This window comes from Panthera leo, chromosome F2 (assembly GCF_018350215.1).
Source record: "Panthera leo isolate Ple1 chromosome F2, P.leo_Ple1_pat1.1, whole genome shotgun sequence".
Classification (NCBI taxonomy): domain Eukaryota; kingdom Metazoa; phylum Chordata; class Mammalia; order Carnivora; family Felidae; genus Panthera; species Panthera leo.
The window spans coordinates 62944134-62950177 of NC_056695.1; positions in this window are offsets into that span (position 1 = coordinate 62944134).

Consider the following 6044-nt stretch of genomic DNA (forward strand, 5'->3'; position numbering starts at 1 on the left):
GTTTGGTGGGTGACATAAGAGTTTGTACGACAAAAATCTCCTGACCAGGAGCTATCGACATAGTGTAAGATCAGACATGCACACATAAAAGGTTTTGTAAGAGTTGCAGATTCAGATCGTTGGTGCTAAAGGAATTAGGCAGAGGTGAAAAGGAGGGCATCAACCCACGACTGGAGTAGACAACGAAAGTGCTTCTTGAAGAAGACGGAAATTCAGCTCAGCAGAGCCAACTCAGACACAAGGGCTTGGTGGATAAAGTCTTCACATAAACACTGACAAGGGGGAAAGTATGCCATACCTTGGGAAAGAAACTGACTTGGACAAAGGGTCTACCTTGATGGAGAGAAGCTGGGTTATAAAGAACCTTAAAGCCAAAGGGGCACCTGGGTGGCTCAGTCGGTTGAGCACCTGACTCTTGATTTTGGCTCAGGTCATGATCTTGTGGTCATGAGACCAAGCCCCGCATCAGGCTCTGTGCTGAGTGTGGAGTTTGCTTAAGATTCTCTTCTCTCTCTCTCTCTCTCTTTCTCTCTCTCTCTCTCACACACACATATACACACACACGCACACACACACACAAATCTTGAAGCCAAACTAGAGGTCAAGGTGCCTGGTGGTGTCATTAGAGACAAACATATATACAGCAGAGGAAGAGGAAAGTGAGTAAAAGGGAAAGATGTAGACAAGAAATGAAAGGGAAGAAGGAGTGGAGAAAAGGAGAGAAAGAAAAGGAAGAAGTGTTTTATAGTAGAGGGTGAAGCTGATCCCCAAAAAAATTGTCATTTTTCTTCAAAGACAACTTACTTTCTAATTTTTTTAATGTTCATTTATTTTTGAGAGAGAGGCAGAGCACAAGCACAGTGGGGTGGGGGTGGGGGTGGCATGGACAGAGAGAAGGAGACACAGAATCTGAAGCAGGATCCAGACTCTGAGCTGTCAGCACAGAGGCTGATACGGGGCCAAACTCATGGACCAAAGTTATGACCGGCGCTCAAGTCGAACGCTTAACCAACGGAGCCACCCAGGTGTCCCTAAAGACACCTTATTTCCTAAACCGAAAACACTAGGACAGATGACTGGCTGCTATAGAAAATTCTGGGTGCATAGCTACCACGTCCATAGGTCAGACTGCTTACCTGTACAGCCTTTGAGGCATGTTTTTAAGTTAAAGCCTGATAGGGTTTTTGTTGCTGTCATTGTTTTAATGGATACGTGCATCCTTCAAGCAACTATAAATCATAAGCACATCTTCCAACAAAATTAAGCTATTCTTGGAGACATCCACCTGGTATCTGGGCATTGAGGGAATGAGAGGCAGGGATAGAAGCACCAGGAAATTGAGAATAGAATTAACGTCACCTAATTTGGGAGATGCAGAAGAGACCACCAGAGGTGGAGCTGGGAAGTGCCCTATGGAGATGAGGGCCTTGGTTGGCAGGAAAAGGGAAAACAACTAATGAGGGCCTCACAGGATGTGTGCTAAATTTGTTCTTTTATGTCTTAGGAGAATCCCAAGAGGAATTGTTATAGCCCCTCATTCAAACGGAGGGAAAAAAAATTAAGTAACTTATCCACAATCACATATTAAGTGGTAAGTCCAGTCTGATTCTTAACGTTGCTGAAATCCATTCCTTCCGCTCACCCCCACAGCCATCCTTTCTTTTCAACCCATTACAGCTCTTGCCGGGATTCCCATAGTCACTCACCAAACAATATCCCTGACTCCAATCCTGTCCGGCTACAATCTATTCTCCTCTGTGCTGCAGCTAGGTGAGCTTATCAAACCAGAAATCAGATCAACTCACTCTCCTGCTTGATCCTTCCAAAGACAATATGTTTTCCTCTGACCAAAAGGCCAGACTCCTTAGCTATGGCTATAAGTGGGCCAACCATACAATGTATCTTCTTTTCGGGTGCTGGATGGCTCAGTCGATTAAGCGTCTGCTTTTAAATTCTGCTCAAGTCATGACCCCACAGTTTGTGAGTTCAAGCTCCCTGTTGGGCTCTGTGCTGATAGCATGCAGCCTGCTGGGGATTCTCTCTCTGTGTCTCTCTCTCCCTCTCCCCTGCTCCTAAATAAATAAATAAATAAACAAATAAGATACACTTTTTAAAAATGTATCTTCTTTTGAAAGAGAAGGGGAGGCTACTAAAATTAACCTGGGACAAGAGGCATGAATGAGGACTGTCCCACGTAAATAAGGACATGTGATCTCTTACTAGAGAGCCTTTCATGACCTGCTCATTACTTTCCTACTCACCCTTCACCAATTCCCCATGGCCTTCTTGTACTCTTGCTGTACTAAGCTACTGGAAATCCCTACATCATAGTATTTTCACTTCTGGGGTCTTAATACACACTTTCTCATTATCTCATCTCTCTTCACCAATTGTTCTTCACCCAGCTACCCTTTAGAACCCAGATCAGAGTTTACTTCCTCTATGAAATTCCCCCCACCCCAACTCCTTGAGGCCAGATTCAGTGATGTTTTTTTTGGTTCCATTTCACCATGTGCATGCCCTAGGGTTACATTTAATAGATCACACGCACATCTGCTTTCTTGTACATCTTCCCCTCTGATTGGATGCTTCTTTACTGTAATTAAACACCTAGTACATAGTTCCATTCCTACTATAAAGGAGGCATTTATATAGAGGTTTAATAAATACATGTTGAGAGGATAAATGGGTAATTGAAAGGATAAAAAAATAAGTTGTTTTCCAAACTTGTAACCCACTGATATGATTCAGTTTTCATTTCCTTCAAGGTGAATGATTTCCTAGCCTGGCTATGCATCTGAACCACTGAACTGGGTTACCAGATATTGGGGCTAAAGAATCTGTATTTTTAGCAAGATTTCTGGGTGATTCTTATTCAACCCTCGTCCAGCTGGTCTGGATTTAAGAAACTACATCTCTGCAACGATCACCAGATAGATTTACTTTGTTCTCATACGGTTTGTTCTGGTGGAGAGAAATATTAACCCTCTATTTTAAAGTGAGAAGTTATTTGCCTTGGAGTTATTAGGTTACAGTATCTGCAGTCTCAGGATCCTCGGTGCACTAATGTTTTCTTAAAAGAGTTCAGTATACCGAATTGATATGAAATGAACAAAGATACATCTATTCAGATATGAATCCCAGGGTTCCCACTCCAGATATCCAGATATCCATATCTCCAATCTGGGAGCTGGCTCCTATTGGCTCGCTCCTATGGTCAACATTTTTAAGATAAGAAAGATTCCTTAGAACAAGCCAGCAGCCAGGAGTGGGGAGAAGGCAAGAGTTCTCCATGGGGAATACATTTGCTGAATTTTTTCAAATTGCCACATTTCCTATCTTTAGCATTTGAAAAATATTGACTGTACTGAAAAGTTTTAAATTTATGGCAGGTTACTGGGGATTTTTCAGTGTAGCCTGATCCAAGCATTCCCTTTGAAGTAGTGCCTATAATATAGTGCACTTCACCAAAGAAGAGAAAAGAAAAATAGTCCGTCTCCTTGAGAACAAGAACAAACGACTTGCAAACATGAATTGAAAGCCTACTTTCTGAGTAGAGGACCTGAGCTGTTCAGCACGAGTGACCAACAAAGCCATGACCTACCTCCCCACCTCATGCAACCACAGCTGGGAGACTCGACAGAGCAATGACCTCTCTGCTGACTTCTCAGTTAGCCTCCAGCCTGTCAACTGGCAAATAAGAAATCTCAAAAAAGGAAGAGCCGTTGGAGTTCTAAATGAAGGCAGGAAAATGAAGGACAGAAGACAGACTCCACTGCCTCTCCTGCTGCCAGTTTGTTGTAAGTGTTGGATGAAGCACTCAAGTTCTGGGCTGCGTATTTTATCCCTTCATAAAAATAAGCCTCGCAGCTCTTGCCCAACTTGCCAGGCCTAATGACCACAATTCAATGCCATAAAATGCTTTGCATTCCTTGGTGAAAGCTGCCATATAAAAGGTCAGGATACCAGCCTGGGCTTGTTTTGTTCCCGGGATTAAAATTTTGAGACTACAAATTTGACATTATTATTTTTGAAAACCACTCAAACAAGGCTGAAGATAGATTAAATACCATCTAAGGCTTTGGTGACTTCACCCATAGGCACTTGGGTATACTATGAATGCAGGATAATGGAGAGGCTTTGGATCTCCATGTAGCAGGAAATTGGTGATATATAAATCAGGAGGGCTTCCCTGTAGAGTATAAATGAGAGGACAATTGAAAAACGAGTAGCTGTACATCAGGGCAGGAAGAGGCATAGGTGGCATTTAGAAAAGGAAAATGAGTGTATTTAAATAGAAAATCTAAACTAGGAAAGAGAAAACTTCTGATGTAGAGAATTTGAAAGACATAATAGGTATTTGAAAATGTCAAGCAAAAAGATCTTGCTCATCAGTCCAGTTAAGAAGATTGAGCACGTGTGTTTTTTTTTAAACTTTTTGTTTTGAAATAAGTTTAGATTTACTGAGTAGTTGCAAAAAATAGTAAAGCAAGTTCACATATACTGTTCACCAAACTTCCCCTAATGTTAACATCTTACATAACAATAGTACAATTATTAAAACCAGGAAATTAACATTGATTCAATACTCTTTTTTTTTTTTATTTATTTAAGTTTATTTATTTATTTTGAGAGAGAGAGAGAGCACAAGCAGGGAAGGGACAGAGAGAGAGGGAGAGAGAGAGAATCCCAAGCAGGCTCCATACTGTCAAGCGCAGAGCCCGATGTGGGGCTCAAACTCATGAACTGCAAGTTAATGACCTGAGCAACGTTGATACAATACTCTTAACTAACCTACAAACTTCATTCAAATTTCCCTGGTTTTCCCACTATGTCCTTTTTCTGCAGGAGGATCCAATTTAGGATCCTACATTGAACTTCATTGCCACATCTCCTCTGTCTCCTCCAATTAGTGACAGTTTATGAGTCATTTCTTTTATTCTTTACCTTGTCATTTTCAAAGAATACTGGTCATTTATTCTGTGGAATATTCTTCCGTTTGGGTTTGTCTGAGACTTCCTCATGTTAGATAGGAGAAATTGGGCCAGGATGTCACAGAAGTGATGCCGTGCCTTTCTCAGTACATCAGATCAGGTGGACACTATGTTGATATGCCTGATTACTGGTGACGTCAACTTTGATCACTGGTTAACACGGTGCCTGTCGGAGTTCTTTGCTATAAAACGCTTTCCCCCATTGTAATTTATGATTAGATTATGAAGAAATATTCTGAGATCATGCAAATATAATTTTCTTAAAAAAAAACACAACTTTATGTGTATAGTGCAGTTTTAGGGTCACAGCAAAATTAAGGAGAAGATAGAACTTTCCCGTATACCCCCTACTCTACACATTCATAACCTCCCCCATTTTCAGTATCCCACACCAGAGTGATGCAGAGTGGTATTTGGTACAGAGGGGTATTTGTTACAATCAGTGAATGTACGTTGACACCTACTAATCACACAAAGTCCATACTTTGCCTTAGGGTTCACTCTTGGTGGGGTACATTCTATGGGTTTGGACAAAAGTATAATGGCATGTATCTATCATTATAGTATCATGCAGACTCTTTGCACTGCCTTAGAAGTCCGCTGTGCCTCACCTATTCATCCCTCTATAACCCAACCATGGCTCTTTTTACTGTCTCTACAGGTTTGTCTTTTTCCAAAATACATACAGCTGGCATCATAAAATATGTAGCTTTTTCTGATTGGCTTCCTTCACTTACTAATATGCATTTAATGCTACTTCCATGTTTTTTCATGGCTTGATAGCTCATTTCTTTGTAACACTAATAATATTCCATTTTCTAGATGTACCACAGTCTATCCATTCGCCTACTGAAGGACATCTTGGTTGCTTCCAAATTTTAGCACTTATGAATCAAGTTGGTATAAACATTCATGCGAAGGTTTTCACATGGACGTAAGTTTTCAAGTCCTTTGTGTAAGTATTAAGAAAAAAGATTACTGGATCATATAGTATATTTAGTCCTGTAGGAAATAGTCAGAATGTCTTCTAAAATGTGCCATTTTACATTC